The sequence below is a fragment of the Marmota monax genome, unplaced genomic scaffold (genome assembly GCF_021218885.2).
Source record: "Marmota monax isolate L192 unplaced genomic scaffold, Marmota_monax_Labrador192_F-V1.1 WCK01_AAM20220418_F8-fsc00157, whole genome shotgun sequence".
Lineage (NCBI taxonomy): Eukaryota > Metazoa > Chordata > Mammalia > Rodentia > Sciuridae > Marmota > Marmota monax.
Window position 1 is genome coordinate 174,044 of NW_026694573.1, and position 17,945 is coordinate 191,988.

Genomic DNA, 17,945 nt, shown 5'->3' on the forward strand with positions numbered 1-17,945 from the left:
AACCAACACCCCAGAACACAAGAGAGCTGGGTGTTGCAGACATGATAGGTTAGGGTTGCCTCCACAGCAGTCTGATCAGCCAGGGGTCATAGACATTTGGGGGCCCAGGGGCCCAAGAAATGGGAGAAATTATTTGCACCAGCATATTGTGTCTGTGAGTGGTGCACTTTCTTGTATTTTTAAATTTTCCTAACAAAATTTATAATAAAAAGTGGTCTTGGTGCTCAGTCCTCATGTGGTGGGGTGGAGAGGGCCATGTCCAATGGAAGGGGCACCTGCATCCACAGCCCTACATTGTGGGGGAACAGCCATGAGGGTGGGACCTGGACTCCTTAGGTTGTCATGGAATCCCCTGGGGCTTGTGTCAGAACTAGATAGATTCAGGCAATACCCTGCTTGTCCAGCCTAGTTCCCTATGAAATGTGGAGGATAAGTAGAGGGGCTGGGTTGGCCCTGGGCTACAATCCCAGAAAAATACAAGTCAGACAGTAGTCAGGAGGGACCAGTCCTAGGACAGGGGCAGGAGCACTATCCTCTTGAAGCTGTGGCTCACCTAACACAGACAATTCAGGGATTTTAGCTGCTGACAGTCAGCAAGGAATATGCTACAAAGTTCCCCTACAGCCAGGGAAGCTGGGCTATCAGCACCTACTAGGTGCATTGCCATCCTCCTCCATCCTAGACCTTCCCTACAGAAGTGGTATTAACCTTACCATTCATTTTCTGTATTTCTGATGCTCTGACATCTTGGAGCTTTGCTGATCCTCTCAGTAATAGCAAACAGAGACAGTAAAGGACCCCCCTGTGAACACATCTCTCAAATGCAAGAGCCCACACCCCAACCACTTCTTTCTCAAACCACAGGCCACCAGCCCCACACCCCATTGCCCTAATCACCTCAGCACCAGGTATAGAATCACTAGAAATAGTTTCTAGGCCCCATACCCTACAGAAATCATTCAAATTGGTCCATCCTAGGGCTGTTCACACTGCCTTACCCATTCCTGCCATGATTTAGTTCCTTACCCCACATTTCCCCCTTGCTCCTTCTGACTGGTCCTGGTACTTCTGGTGTGGCCCTCCTTCTCTCAGGAGCTGTGAGTATAAACTGTTTTTTTTCTATGGCGGTCATATCCTGATGGAGACAGCCTCCCCACAGCTGAATAATAATAAAAACTATTTTGAAACAGGCAGCCCTATGACCAAATCCCATCACTACCCAGGATAAATTCATAGGGGCAGTGAAGGAGGTTCATGAGGCACCACCAGGGCAATGCTACCAGCAGGTGCAGGGATGAGCAGGGGCAGATGACTCCCATCTTCTAGATCCCAGCCCTGTTGTCCAGTTCCTTCTTCACCTGGGATGAGGGACCTTGGGCCTCAGTCCAGCAGCAGGAGATGAGGAAGTAGGCTTCTACCTCAAGCTAGCAGAACCTCCCAGGTATCAGCTGGGCCCAGGCTGCTGTAATTGGGCCCTTACCCTGGACGGAACAGCCGATCACATAAGGAGACCTAGCAGCACTGAGTGGTCACTCCTGCCCAATCTACACATGCATTTGTCAGGGGAATGAATAGAGTCTCCGAGGCCAAGGACATTAGCAGACTGAGGAGAGTGATCACCAGCTAAGCTGTACAGCCTCAATTTCCCTGGAGGCCTCCCCATTCTGGGCCCAACAGGCAAGGAAAATCTATCTCTGCTATGGTGACAGGCAGGGTTTAGCAGCTGCAGTGAAGCTAGCAGGTACCAACTGGAAAGTCACTTTATCAGAGAAGTGACATGGGTGGTCCCAGAGGCATTCAAGAGGCACAGGGCCAGGAGAGGCCGAGGCTGGGGTGCAAGGAGGCACAGAGAAGTTTGTGATGGAGAGATGAGGCTGTGCAAGACTGCACTCTGAAGGCTACTCACAATTTCATGCAGCAGAGGGTAGAGGGAGATGCATACAAGTGCCTCCCCACATCAGGGACCCACACTGGAAGGACAGGAACCACAGTGGGATAAGACTAAGGATAATGCCAAGCCCTCAGGGCTGAGATCAGGGACAGAGAAGAGCCTTGGCCAGAGCTGGGAAGGCCCAAAAAGCAAGTATGAGTTACAGATTTGGGTATGGGCCAGGCTGGGAAGCATGTATATGGGTGTGCATGCACAGGTGTACCTTGTGCATATAGGTGTGTAAATCAGCAAAGGCCTGGAGGCTGGACCCCTTGCAGCACCGAGTTCTGGGCCTGGAGTAGCCTACTGAGGCTGCAGTGAGTGAGGAACATGGACGTCTCACCAGAGCTGGACCTGGAGAGAGCAGGTATCAGGAGGAAACTAAGGTAGAGAAGGCAGCATGTCCTCAGGTCTCATGGTTGCTCTGTGAGTAAGGTGAAACTTGTAGCCAGCTCCCCCCAGGCCTGGTTCCATAGCCATCAGTGGATTCTCAGGGGGACCTTGACCCAGCACTATTGTGTGACTCTCTTGCACCTGTCTTGCTCTGTATGGGAACTCACTGGTCCTGCAGTGCCCACCTCAACAGTCCTCTTGTCTTAATAAGCAAAACCCAAGGTTTACTGGTTGCTACCTCATCAGTCCTTCAGCAGTGTACCTAGGGTCCTGGGACCAGCCTTGGAGAAGCAGAACCCTCAGGGATCAAGTTGGATGTTTCTTCTCATGCTGACCCCATAGCACATGCCTACCCTGGGTCCTGTTTGCCTCAGTTTAATTTCTTCTCCTTTCTGGAGCCTCTAGATACCCCTGTGGGCAGCCCACAGGATAGGGTGTAGGCATGATCCAGCATCTGTCCCACCTCCGTGGAGGGCCAGGAGCCCCCTTGCAGGCCTTGTCCTTGCTCCCCTTTCCTATAGGACTGCAGTGCTTGTAGGATGCCCTGTGGACTGCAGTGTCCCCGCCCCCCCAGTGCCAATGTGATGAGGCAAACAGAGCCCTACTCCTTCAAAGTGTACATCTTTGATGACAGGTAAAATTGAATCTTTTTCCTGTTTCCTAGAATTTTTATTATTTTCTTTGTAAATTGCAGTGTGTATGTCGTTTGCTGCCCTTTCTGTCCTTTTTTCCAAGTCTCAGGAGCAGAGTTGCGTTCACACTGGTTTATGAGACCTTTGGATGTCAAGCTCACAGACCTGCTCTGTGCTCTGAGTAGCAAATATTTCTTTCCAAGAAAATCTGGTTCATGCATCCTGGGGGACCAGCCCTGAGCAAGATAGGGAGATAACAGTAGATACAGTGTCCTTCCACTCCAGGGATGTTGCCCAAGTGCATTTGGCAAAAGAACAGAATCAGGTAAATGGTGAGAGCAGCAGAGCCACCTACAAGCCATGCCCTGTGCCAGGCATGGAGATGAGGATAGTGGCCTCTATCCCCACAACAGCCCTAAGCTAGAAGGAGCAGTGCCAAAATTTGAACCTACACACTGTATTTGTCTCCACCTCTGTTGCCACCTCTTCCTATCCCAAGTGTCCCTCAGGCAAAGCCTCTACCCTAAAATCACAGACCTCTCTAACATGGAATCAGGACTGCTCCAGATCTGGGAAGGAGTTGTCAAGAGACCCAGACACAGGTCCCAATTCCCCCCAGGGACTGGTTTCTGCCCTATAGACCCTTCTCCTGCCTGCCCCAGGCTAGGGTCAGCTCCCTGAATGACAGCAATTAGGGCCATGGCTGGCAGCCTGTCCCATTCCCCCCACCCAAAGCACCTGACATGGCAGCAGCTCCCCGGGGGCTGCCGCGCTCCAACTGTGGCTGAGGCACTTGGAATCAGCTTCTTTTTGCTGTAAAAATGGAAACATCCCCTATGTGAGACACAAGCTGGCGAGGAGAACGCTGCTGCGAAATCACACCCGCAATGGGGCGGGCAATGGCTGGGGGCCCTGGGCCTGCCAGGCAGAGGGCCGCGTGCATGAGGCAGGGATCCAAGAACCTGGGGGCGCAGGGGCGAGGCGCAGGCCCCCCAGCCAGGCAACCCTGCTGGAACTCGGGCTGGGCCCTCCCTGTCTCAAGTCCCTCTTTTCCTAAAACAGCAACAGAGCCGGCTGTATCCGGCTTCCCACTCCTGCCCAGAGATGCTGGAATAGCTGTGAGGGAGGTGGGCGTGTGGTGTGGTGTAGGGGGCTATCCAAATTAGAGAGAGCAGCTCCCCTCACTGGTGGGGGCGGTGGACGACAAAGTAAGGTGTGTCTAGACTTCTACTGCTAGGAGGAGTGTGATGGTGTCTATGGGGCGACAACGGCCCTTCAGCACACTGTGCTGTGCCAGGATGCCCTGGAGAGGAGGGAGTGCTCAGAAACAAACATGCAAGCCACTCACAGAATCTTAGCCTACTGTGTCCTAGACAATGTCAGGCTGGCATAGAGGCCAATGATCATTCCAGGTGAAGGTCAAAGCCACCCCGTTTTCCTGGCTGAGACCCTCCTTCCCACCCCTCCCTGAGCACTGCTCAGTTGCAGCTCGGCACCTTGGGTCTGAAATCTTCATATAACCGCAAACATCCCTGCACACCCACAGGCGCGAGGAACACGTGCTGCGCATGTGAAACGCCCCCATTCAGAGAGCTGTTCTCACCTCCAGATTTACAAGGACACAGCACAGTGCCCATATGCTGTAGCTAACAGTAGAGATTGGCCAAAGGAGATCAGGGTTCACAGGGGCAGGACAATACAGTAACCACCTCTGCAGGGTGCAATTGGTGAGCCCCCATGGCAGTTCTACCATGTTAGTGCTTTCCCTGCAGGTCTGTGGGCTACCCAGAGGCTTAAAAGGGGCCAGGCTCATCAGGGGTGAGTAAGGGGTATCCTCCAGCCCCAGAGTCCATGCCAAGCTCCCAGGCTGTTAGTGAGCACCCCATCAACACTGGGTGGTCAAAGAATCCATCCTGAGGACACCTGGTTCCTGGGCTGTCATCTAGCATGAGGAACAAAGGGCTCCTGTCCTTAAGACTGCCCGCAAGCTCAGCCAACACTTCCAGCCCTCCCTGCTATTAAAGGAAATGCCAAGGGAACCAAAACCATGTGGGCATAAAACTGGGACCACCTGCACACACAATTGTGTGCACTCATTTGCATACACATTCATTAACACATGCTCTCACACACTTGCATGATCATGCATACTTGCAAGTTCACCACAAACATGCACACTCTCATGCTAACATGTTCACATAGGCATGTATGTACATTTAGCCATGCTTACTCTTGACATAATTGCATTCTCACACATTCACACATGTGCCACTCATATGCATTCACATGCTCACATATATAAACATTTTTGCATGCTCACCCCACACATACATACACTGACATACTTATATTCATGCATGCACCCTTGCGCACTCACATGCTCATTTGTACATGCACACTCATCACAATTCACAGACTCACTCACATAAGCACATTTTGTCCTGTTTCTTAGACCATTTTCACAGATTCCTCACTGATATTCAGAGGCTGTGTCTAGCCTGTGGTTGCTTCTGTGTGTCAGGCAGCAGCTATGGATCCATCCAGTGTTCTGGACCCTCCCCTAAACCCCATGACATGAAATTGGCCCCACTACCCACAAAAGTCCCAGATAGAACCAAGAGCAGGTGAGGAATGACTTCGTAAGGTGATTAGCTGAATAATAGCAGCCAGTGTGTCTGTTCAGCTGCCCACCTGCTCAGCACTTCAGAAACTGGACCAACTTTCCCTGGGACTCTGAGTGGACATGAGGTAGGGGACTTGCAGACAGTCATTCAGCAGTGGGACCCAGGGCCTGAGGTCTGGTTAGGTCCAGGGTCCAACACTGGTAAAGGAGGATGATAAGACCCAAGCTGGAAAGGTCACAGGCAGGATCCCAGAGTAAAAGAGCTTGGGCCGAGAGGCTGGGGAGTACAGAAATAAGACTACAGAGGTGGGAGTGAAGGCCCCTCCCTGTATGAAATTGATCCCTGAGATTTCCAAAGGTCTGGAAAACATAATATAGAGATGACCTCATTAGGAGTAGCTTCATGGAGCAAGCCAGGCCCAGTATCCAGCTGGGTAAGGGACCAAGCTGGGTGGTGGATGGGCAGGAGGGACCATAACCATCCTTATGAAGCCCCTCTCTGAAGCCTCCTCTCCTACTCTCTGGCTCCTGGCTAACCAAGCTTAGCATCCAGGATCAAGGTTGATTACTGGGGCCCCAACACTAGGAGTCAGATAGAGAGGTATTCTAGATAAGCCTCCCTGGGCACATAGGGTAGAATTTGCATACAAAGCCTGCTGCCTGGGGCAGCACTACAGACCTCCAGGTGGCACCAAAGTTGCCAGTATTCAGTGGGCCAGGCAAGATGGTGAGACAGTCTCAGTACATCAGTGTCCACAGTCGACACTCCACCCTCATCAATGTCTGGGAGAGTCAGCAGGGTCCCTGCCCAAAGATCAGGGGTTGTGTCTGCAGAGAGACTGGCTCAGACAAGGGAACAATGAGACCTTCAGGATATGCCCTCCTGGCAATGTCATGAGAGCTGCAACCACAGCCCATGGGGCCCTCTGTGCCTTTTACTGCCAGCTTGATGTGACTTTGAGGGTGATAGCAGCTGTGGGGTCATCAGGGCCAAAATTTTCATAGAAGATGAACCTATTGGGGCTCAAGCTGACTGGCTTCCAGGAGGCTCTAACCATAGGCAGAGGTCTAGCCATGAAGGTGTTGTTCTCAGCCAGGGACAGCCCAGCCCCCTTCATGCACCAAACAAGAGCCTACTCAGCTTGAGTCCCCAGGGTGAGCAGGGTGGGCAGGGGTGGGGTGGGGTTAAAGGAAGGGGAAGCAGGAGCCAAGAGGGAAGGGGCAGGGTTGAGCAGGAACAAGGGGAAAGGGACAGAGGCTTAGGGAAGGGCAGGCGGAGGCAGGAATAGACAGCTTCCACACTCCTCCCAACTTCAGAACAAGTCTTTAAGAGAGAAGGGGCAGATGAGGATTTTCAACTGGTACCATGAGGACAGGGAAAGGGTATCTGGAAAGCCATCTACAATGGCATGGCTCCAGTCTGTGTCCTCTGCTGGTCATACCCCCTTCCTTAGTCAGTTTTATCCAGGCCTCAACCCCTGCCCAGGCCTGAGATCCCTGCCTATCCCCACTCCTGCAGGCCCCTGGCTAGACTTGAGAGGTCAAGAGCAATTAGTGCAGATCAAACAGGCTTGTTTACCAAGTTTGTGCTGTGTTTGCTCAGCCTCCAGAGTCTCGTATCACAGTCCACCTGCAACTTGATCCCTGAGACCCACCAAGCATGAATTTGGCCATCATCTCAACACATGGGGTGCAATCTGAATAATGCTGCCCTAGGGGCTTCCCCACCCCCCTGACTGAAGCCCAGGTTCCCATACATAGCTAGGATGAGACAAGACCTCTATCATCAGGAAACTACAGATTTTTAGAAGGGAGGATATGGGGGTACGAAGATAGGACCCGAGAACCATCCACACTCCCAAAGCAATATGGGATTAGGAGAGGAGCCCACCTGGCTCCTGAGGGCTGCGGGAGGGTATCCTGGCCCACAATTGTTTTGTAGGGGATAAAATAAGGTTTGCAGAAGTTGCCATGCAGGAGTGACACACCTCCATCCCTGCTGCCTACACCAGGTGCAGAGCTGAGTCCAGAGTGGCAAGGGTAGGGGGTCACAAGTACAAAGATATGGCCTAGTTGGGCCAGACTTCCTAGCCATTGGTTCAGGTGGGCTGTGGACTGCTCTTCCCTGGTGTTCCATCCACCCATAGCTCCTTGCAGCCACAGCAGGAGCCTGGCCCTCTGATGCCCTTTGTTTTCCTGGCTCAGCACTTTTCCTCTGATTAATCAGGGCCATGCCAGGAAGGGTCAGCAGCCATCATCTGACTAGGCACTCCTACTGAAAGCTAGGAAAGGCTGCCAGAAAACTTCTGGGTAGGTGGTCCACAGGGGTCATGCCTCATTCTTGCCCATGGTGTAGCTGGGTATTGAGCCTGGAGGAGAGGGAAGCATTTGATGCTTTACTTCACCCTTAAGGAGTCAAATGTAGGGGAAAAGTGAGGCTGAGACACACCCCTCACAACCACTGGAATCCCCGACTCTCCTGGTCAGACTCAGACCTTCCTATAGGGAAATCAGGCTGGGCCTGGAAATCCCAGCCATCACTTCAGAGTTTTATTTGTGCCAACACATTTTTTCAGGGAGGGGTGGTGTGTGTTGGGGGGGTGTCTAAGGTTGAAGTGAATCCCCAAGTTCTCCGGGGGCCAGAGTTCTAGCCTTTGCCTCTAGGTCCCAGGCTGCAAGACATTCTCCCCAAATACCCGTCTCCCAGTTTCCAAAGAGGTCATTCCCTTCCAGGCCTTCTGGGGACTTGACTCTCACCCTGGGCCTCTCCTGGCCTCCCTGGATCAGGCTGGCCCCAGCTCCTGACATGAAGGCCAGGCCTAGCACTGGTTCACCTGCCCTTCCTTGTCTAGCACCTGCCAATGCCACCTGCCATGGCAGGATATTGCAATGCCCATGGGCTATCCATCCATATTCACAGTTCCAGAAGTTGAAACAGCCTGCTCAACCTAGTCCATACCTGGACCAGGGCTAGTTAGCACTCCCAGAAAAAGAGAGACTATTATAAAAACCACAGTGCAGAGAAGGGTAGACAGGCCAGGTGGGGCACTGCAGAGTGGATATGAGTATACATGGGAATGAGGACCTCAGCACAAGCTGAGACCAGACCTCCCAGGAGACAGCTCACCTCTCTGCACGTCCCATCTGAATTGCTGCCATCCCTGCATGTTGTTTCCTGGGGCTGCTCATCACCTTTCCTTTGCTTCAGTGTTTGTCACATGCATGAATGAATGAGTGAATGAACACTGGGCTCCCCCTCCCCCAGGGTTATACCAAGGGCACTGAGGCTAGCCTGGTGTCACACAGCAGGTGGGGGAGGAATCAGTTATCAGTTCCCATCCCCCTGGATGGGACAGAATTTCTCTAATGAAGTCCCGTTTGCCAGAATCTGGGCTGGAGCAAGCCTGTGTCTGTCCCCACAGCCTCCCCCTCTCTCCCTACCATGGCCACCCCTTGTCCTTCACCACTGTCCATAGTTGACCTATCACTCTCTGTCTGTCCACACAGCCATACCTCACCCCACACCATATCAACCCCTTCACCCCTGCCTCTGTCTCATGACCACCCCACCCTGGGACTTGACTGCCTGATGGAGAGCAACATTTAAGTGCCCAGGGGAAGAAAAATCAATTCACCTGGTTCCACTTTAATCCATCAGTTCCATTTCTGATAAATGTTCCTGTATTGGGTTAACCATGGTACTACAGTTACGCAGCAGATGCTAGATGCTAAGTCAGAAAAGCTAAGGCAAGGATCTGGTGGGCAAAGATTTGTCTTGGGGCCTCAGCTCAGGGCTAACACTCTCCACACTTCTTCCCACACATGGAGTCCTGCCCTACTCCAAGATCACTCCTAAGACCCAGGCTCTACCTATCAGGGAACACTAGAGCCTATTCACTCTCTCTAAAGTGTGGGGGCCTAGCCTCAGCCTAGGCTGAGATGGGAGGATGGCCAGAGGGAGCACATGTGAACTTCCTCTGCTGGGGAACTTCAAGGGTGCTATCTGGGAAAGCCTCTGGGACAGTTAGCCAGGGAATTGCTAAGGTGGGATATGATTGTTCTTGCTATCTCTGAACAGAAACCAAAGCCTAAGGGCCCCCTGTGGATTAAATTTTGACTCTCCCCTTACAGTGGCCCCCAGAGGCATAAGGGGCATCCATATGGCCAGTGCCCAACTGCTCCCCAAGGACTCTGGTCTTCATGGCCCTTGATACCCTGCCCTCCATCAACCTGTCTCTTCACCAGACTCCTACCCTCCACCCCAGGCCTTGGAGCCACACAGAGTCCAGGTAAAGCCCCAGGAGGTAGAGTCAGGCTGCCAGATAAAGGAAAAGGAAGCCCCCATAGCAGAAAGGAATTGACTCAGAAGGGACAGAAGCAGCCTAGCACATACAAAGTATCTTTTTGTGTGTCCCAGGTACCTGGCCCTCTCCTGCTGAAGGGGAGCCACATGGAGAGGCTTGGCAGGATACCCTATCCAGGACTAGGTCATGCCTAGTGGGCCTGAACTCTGGACAGTTGGGCTTACCCAGCTACACGTGGGTCTAGGTTGAGCCCAGGAGCCTTCCCACTTTGGCGTTCAGACAAGGGTACGGCCCCCAGTTCACCAGTTATGGTAGTCCCTAAGCTGGCTGGAGTTCTTGCCCTGTGGTCCAGCCCAACCTGGCCAGCACATGGACCCATGACCTCTCACACCCTTCCATGGCAGTCGTTGGTCAACCTGGACACAGAGGTCAGACCCCAGCTCCTGCCTTTCCTGCCAGGGCCCAAATGAGCTCAGCTCCCTCACCAAGAACTAGTAACATTGTCGGATGGGATTAAATAGGATGTGCTGCTGCCGTGCTGAGCCCCTCAGAGGAATGAGCTGGCGCTGGAGGACGAGTGGATTAGACTCAGGGTCAATATTTGTGAAATTGAATTGAATCCGTCAACTGGGAGCAATGCGTATTCTGGGTTGTTTTGCGGTTTCTGCCTCGGGCAAGCAAAATCAAGCGCATGGGCCCTTGCAGGCCACAGTTAAGTACAACTTAGAGGCAAGAGGCCTATGGGCTGGAGACAGGGAGCTCCCACAGAGACAGCAAGTTGTGTGTGAGGCTATGGAAGATTTGCCCTGGTCCTCAGGGATGTGTAGCCTCACCACCACCACTCCTGGGACCTGGCTGGTCCTTCAGGAAGGGGGATGGACCCAATCTGGGCCTGGTCTCTCTGGCAGGGCTACAGGGATGCACTATGCTGATTGTTGTACAGAGGAGGCAGACAGAATGACAGTATGAGTGCCAAGAGATGGGGAGGAGCTGTGTCAGGATGAACACAGGGGATGAGACTGTCTCTGGTCACTACTCTCACTCCACAGCAGGAGGTCCCAGTGAGATGGGGAGGGGATAATATAGTTGATTCCAGCCAGAGCTGCCCAGTACCCCACCTTTGGCCCCCTCCAGGCCCCCAGACAGCCCTAGCCCCAGCTCCTTCTCCTTGTACCTGGGGGTGACAGAGATTTGGCTGCTTCCTGGCACTGCCCACCTCCAGTCCCCAAAACCCAAATTGGATTAGTCATGTTTAGAAAGTGGCAAAGCTGCTTATATTTGAGCAAGGGCTCAGCAGATTACGCTGGGCCAAGAGAGTGCCTGCCTGCATGCAGGCAGATTTGGGGAGGAAAAACTTCACTAAACAAGTGTTAATTGAAAACAAACTCAGGGGTTGATCCAACTGAGTTTGAATGGCCCAGTAAACACCTTCTCACATGTGGGCTTCTAGGGGCCATGGGAAGGGGACCAGGATCAGGCCACTGGCCACTGGGTCTAAGGCAACAATACAGGGCCAGGAAGCAGTATAGGGTCATGGGCATCTGAGACAGCTCACAGGAGGAGTATGGACCAACAGAGGGTGACTCAGAATACCCTGTGACCCTGCAACTTCGTCTTCTCACTGTGACTGGGTCTCCAGCCCATGACCCTCTTAGATGCCCAGGACCCACTGTGTGAGAAGCTTTGTACATGAGTCTTATTATCACATCCATTCTAGTAAATAGAAAAGCCTCAGAGGCCAGGGTCTTGCAGGCCAGACCCTATCCATGGATGCTGAACACAGGCAGGGACTGGAAGGGACACTGAGGCACGTTGGAACTGAAGTCTTCTCAGTGCAGCAGAACCTGGATGCCTGGTAGGTGGGCCATGTGACTACTGCCACTTCCAGTAGCTGTCCAGAGAGGCCTCTGTGCCTCCCCACCCCTGCCCTAGGCACTACCTTAGAAGATTCACCTGGGTGACCTTCAGAAGATCAATCAGCCAGAAGGAGGATAGCAAAATTACATTTCATAAAAAGAAGCAAATCCCTCCACTGTAAAGACACTAGCTGGATTTGTGAGGGAGGGTAAGTTTGTGAGCATTATTTCCTCAAGAAAATGTGGTATGGGGCCTATGGGAATAGGCCAGGCCAACAGCCCTTCATATAAATTAAACTGGCTAGAAAGGGATAGTGTCCTGGATGAACAGGGCTTTATGGCTAGTTTGCCCTGAGTGGCATCTCACCTGTCCCCAGGGCTTGACTGACAGGCTCAACCTGGCTCCTACTAGGGCCACCACTCCCTGGCCTCTCTGTGTCCTGGGGCAGAGAGTGGTATCTTGGCTGGAAGAGTGACTAAGGAGAAAGAGAAGATTGAGACATGGGGAGAAGTCAAATGCCCTGGCAGATGTGGAAGTGCTCCCATGACAGAGGCCAAGGCTTTGAGGAAAGGCTGGCTGAGGAGGCATCCCAGTCCCCCGCACCGTCCCCTAACTTCCACTCATCTCCCAACATTCAAGTAGCTGAGAGCAGAGGCCATGGGGACCACACCCAGGCCCCTGTGGATGGAGGAATGTGGTGGTCATTGTGGACTGATGGGGCTGATAGACAAATGGTAGGACCCACAAGTGCATGAGTAAGGCTTTAGAGTCCTCTGAGCTCAGATCCTGAGTATCCCAGACCCCCACTGGCATGACCCAGGTACTAGGGCCTCTGACACTTGCCCAAGATGCCTATGATGCCTGTACCCTGAATTAGTGTCCTCCTGTTATACTGACCATCCTCAGGATGGTTTCCTAGCCCTGTGAGGCCAGCACACAAGGCCCCTCTGCCTCACATCTTAGCTTGTCAGCTTTGGTGGATCCCCCAGTGAGCCAGGCCATCAATTATTCAGCTTCTGCCTCTCAGCTTTTTCTTGGTTAGTACCTTGTAAATCCAGGGAAGATAAATCTCCCCTCTTCTTGCTTCCAAGGCATTGGGCTGGCACTGGGGCAATGACAGGCCCATATCCCTATTCTCCCGCCAGGACCCTGAACCAGCACACAGCATCCCACATGGCCCCATGAGGCTTCTCTACTATTAAATCCATAACTCAGGAGAAATGCAATGAAGCAAAGTGCGCTAGTCCCCATGACAAAGAGAGGTCCACCAGTCCATCAGAACAGCAAGAGAAGCCAAGTGCAGACACCAGGTCATTCCCAGGCCAACTTCTATAGGACCAGTGGCCAACTTTAGCGTATGTCAGGTTTCAGGTGCTATAATTAAATCTATGCCAGGTGGAGACTCCTATGCTCTGCTACCAGGGTATCATGGAGCCCAACTCTGCTCACAGAGAGACCATGGAGGATTCTGCAGGGGCCAGGGCAGCTGAGGAACAAACAAGGCAAGCAAGGGACATGGGAAAAGTTGGGTCTGTCTGCAAACCTCAGCCATACCCAGGATGACCCTGGAGGTGATCCTAGTCACTCCAACCACACCTTTCAAGAGTACCACTGCTATGTCAGTGCCTAGCTGTAGCTGAGATGTTGGGGCCCTACCAGGCCACCCTAGTGGGATATTTGTAAACCCATGCCTCCAGAGAGACAGTTGTCCCAATTAAAACTGATGAATTGAACAATTTAATGCCTTGGAAGGTCCAAGTCATTCCCCCACACACACACAAATTCCCAGCCCTGCATAACCAGGAGATTTTTTGACTGATGAATGACTGAGTCTCAAATCTGTGATCAATCCTGTAGGAAGTGGAGTGTGAGTAAAAAAAGAAAGAATCACAAGGCAGAAAAAATAGGGGTGAACTAGGGAGGGGCAGAGAAGGAGGTGAGATCCACTCTCAGTGTCTCTGTGGAACCACGCTCATTCTTACAGATTCTCTTCCCAAGGGTCTGCTCCAAACTTATTGGAGACTCCAGGCCATTGGAGGCCCAGCAGAGAGGTTCTGAATCACTCTTCCTCCAGTTCCCCAGCCCCCATTTCCCTCCAGACTTCCCCCAATTCCATATGCCACCACAGGGCAGGGACTATGATCAAGGTGACTGAGGGCAAAGGGTCCACCGAGTCCCTGCAATTATCAGTAATGAGTTGATAGGAGCCAGGTGCAGGCCCAGGTCAAGTGTTATTACAGGCTGATAATTAACTCAACAAGCTTTGAAGTCATATGGTCCCTCCTCTCTCTGTCCATTAGTCCTTTGGATGTGGCACCTGCCCCACCCCACAGCTAATGTGTTGCATTTCAGCCATAATGATGACATGTCTGCTCTACCAAAGAAGCTAAGCCAGCTCTGGGGACATACTTATCCCAGGAAGAGGTTCTCAGGGCTTCCCCACTCTCCTCCAGTCGGTCACTCTGCCCCGCTTGCTGTCTCTTTCTCAGGGCACTGTTCCTGAGGGCTTCCTGACTCACTATCTTGTAACCTTAAGGGACCCCAGACCTGTGTCACAGCAGATCCAACTCTTTGAGACTCTGCCTTGAGTCTAGTTCCCCAACTCTGCTCCTGGGACTTGGACTACCCCAGATTTGCAAAAAGTTCACCTTCTTCCCAAGAGAGCAGCCCAGGCTGCCACTCAGCCCATATCCATTTGTAGGTAGTAGTCATAGTGCCACAACTGGTACCCACTTCTGCAAAAGCTTCAAAGCACCTCTTTGCCCAGCCAGCCCTCCTCCCTCCTTCTAGGACTCAACCTCTGTTAATGTAGCCAGAGCTAGCATCTGAGCCAGTATCTAACCACTTGACAGATGCATGGGACTCTAGCCTAGCTCTAAGTTTCTTTCCTCTCCATGACAAGTCAAGCCTGAATCATCAGGTTTGTGGTCAGTAATGGGGCCAATACATTACCAAAAGGCTCTCATCTTGTTCCAGCCATGCAACAGCCTCATTTTAGTCCTTATCCATAGAAATGGTGCTTCAGGGTCCCCAGGAACACTGGCTTGCCTGCCCCAGGACCTGGCCTCCATTCTACTGGCTCCCTCCTTAGGAAATGCCTCCTCTTACAGTGTCTACCCTTTGGCTGGCCATCAGCTGGGGTGAAAGTACTAGATCCTAGAGAGGTTGTCTCTCAGGTTCCTCCTCCACCATGGGTACCTCCAATGAGCTGTTAGCATTGCTGAGGGGCAGGAACAGGGTCTCCCTCCTGAGCTCTGCCTCCACCATCTCCCCACATATAGTCCCCATAATTGCTGCCAAGGCCAACTGTGACAGGAAATGCTGCCACAGGAAATAAGTTGTGACACAGAAGGACATCTGGGGATGCTAAGACCTCAACATATCACTGCTCAGAAGGCAAGAAATGCCATTGTGGGTCATTGCATGGCACATTTTCTGTGGGAGCAGGAAGCAACAAAAAGAGGCATTTCCGGAGAACATCCTTGGCCCTGCAGGAGCCAGATTGGTGCCCAGCTTCATAGAGTGCAAAAGCTTATTACATTACCTTAATTCTCTCAATCCCCAAAGACCCTGCTGCTCTCAGAGTGGGGGGATCCAACCTAAGAACATAGGGAAGAGCATAAGCATAGAGATCCACTGGACCCCTGGAGCAATCATAAAAGCCACTGAGGGGCTACAGAGTGTGGAACTGAAGCTGGGAATTCAGAGCTCGAATGACAAAGGGACCCAGGAATTCCTTGAGATGAAACATTTCTGGATTATTTAAGGAGGACCTCCCATACACCAAGTAAGTTTACGGGGCATGCCACACACATTACCTCAATGACTGATCATCCCATTTTACAGGATGGGCAGAGGTTCCAAGATGGGCAGAGGTTTGGCTGGCATCTTCCATTTTCAGGAGAGCTATGACTCCTACTCAGGACCATTTGGAACCTATCCAAAAACTTGTCCTATAGATGTAGACAAAAGCAGGACATCCTCCTGAGAAGCCAGCAGACAGAATTGCCCTGGGGTGGGAAGGGTCTAGCGGAGCTAGTGGAATGGAGCCAGACAACCCAGAGAGCACCAATATCCTGTTGCCTGGTGCCATTTAGGCCTAGACACTCAGTCCCCTCCCTGGCTACCTCTGTCCATTCTGTTCAGGCCATGGTGAATCTCTCTAAAGCAAATGACTAACCATACTCATCCCCCTGGTCTTTAGCATTCCCAGTTGTGCCCCTCCCTCAAAACTGGTTTCAGTTCCTATCCCCTTCAATGATCTGAAAGGTTTTATCTTGTGTTTCAACAAGGGCCACTGAGTAGGACCCGTGGCTGCTCTGGGGATGGGGAGGAGATCCATGACCAGCTGCTCCTGCCTAGCTCTGCCACCTCTCCCTCACTTACATTAATTAGCCCCATCCGTGGTGTCCTGGACACCTGACACAGTGCTAAAATGTGACTCCTGCAGAACACCCTTCACCCCTTGCACTCCTGGCCAAATCCTGCCCACCCCATGTCACTACAAGAATATTATGGAGTCTCCAGTTCACCCCATGACTCTTTCCTGCAGCTAGTCAGCTCCCTGCCCTCAGTCCCATATCATTCTTGGAAAGTGAATGTCTACTTTCTATGCTCTGCACGACTGTGCTGATGAGTCTGTGAATAGTCTCTCTGAGGTCTTAGTCCAGTCCGTAGCTGCAGCCTCAAGGATACTGAGAAAAGTTTATGCAGAAAGGAAGAAAAGAGGGAGGGAGAAGAAGAAAGGAGTGAGAGGAGGGAAGTAAGGAGCAAGGGAAAGAGGGGGAAAGGAAAGAAGCAAGGAGGAAGGGAGGGAAGAAAGAGAGAGGATGAAAGAGGGGAGGAAAAAAAGAAGAAGGGAAGGAAGGGAGGGAGGGAGAAAGGACCCAGGATATCCACTAGATGAGAATGTGGGGCCCACTAATGTGGGGTAAGGTATAAGGCAGTGCTAACAGAGAATAATTCAAACAAATGAAAAGAACAGGAAGTAAACAGAGGCAAATATTTACTGAATCCCCAGTGGGAAAGAACTTTCTAAGAATAAAAGCAAAAATGAGTACACTTTGTATGGAAGCTAAATTCTCAAGTGACTCCAAAGAAAACATCAAGTTAAAAGGCAAGCAATGAGTTGGGTAAATTTTTGACACTAACGTGACAAAAAAATTTAATACCATTAACATGGCATGAGCTGATCTGAAGCAAAAACACCGAGGAGGACGTGAGCACACTGCAGATGAGGCAACACAGATGGCTGCACCCCTGACAATGATGGGAGACACACAAAGCAGGGGGCCCACCCCCACTTTTCCCATATGTGAACCTCCTCCAACACACAGTGAACACACCCCAACTTCTCTGGCCAGGAAACACAGAAGTCCCTCTTCCTCTGAGGGCATGGATCAGAGTCCGATTTTAGAGGTCACGAGAGAGAAATATCCTGGATCACGAAAGGTTTCGCTTTCAGCCCAGGAATGGCCCTATTCAGAACCTGTCCTGATGAAAATCTCAGAGGGAGGTCTGGGGTTGTATCTCAGTGGTAGAATGCTTGCCTAGCACATGTGAAGCAGTGGGTTCAATCCTCAGCACCACATAAAAATAAATAAATAAAAATAAAGCTATTGTGTCCATCTACAACTAAAAAATATTTTTGAAAAATACAGAGAGACAGAACTAGCCACCTGGTTTGAGACAGTGGCCACTTTACTTGTAACTGCAAAAAAGGTGGAAACAACTACAATAATAGCCAATAACAGGGAATTGCTTATGTTATTTATGATGGAATTCAACAGGATGAGACAAATGCAAAGGACTGACAAGTTCTAAGAGTCACATATGAATTTGGAAGAAAGAGTGTGTGCACAGACAAGGTTAAGTGGAGATAAATAAACTGCCATTAGCCCTAAGAATCACCATTATTTAAAATAATTATATGAAACATAGACAGGAGAAAGGAATTATTGGTGGTACCCTGGTCAAGGTCAAAGCTAGAATTTTCTGTATAGTGATGTAAGCCACATAGTCAGGCATGGGTCATCTCTAGAACTAAAAGGATAGCTTTGTCCCTGGATGAGGAGTAGCTCTGAGTGGAAGGGTGGATGGCCAGGTGAACAGGAGGATGGAACACACCATAGATGGGCAGATAGACAGATGGATGAGTGACTAGGTGGATAGATAGAAAATAGAGGGATGGGTAGGGGTATAGTTAG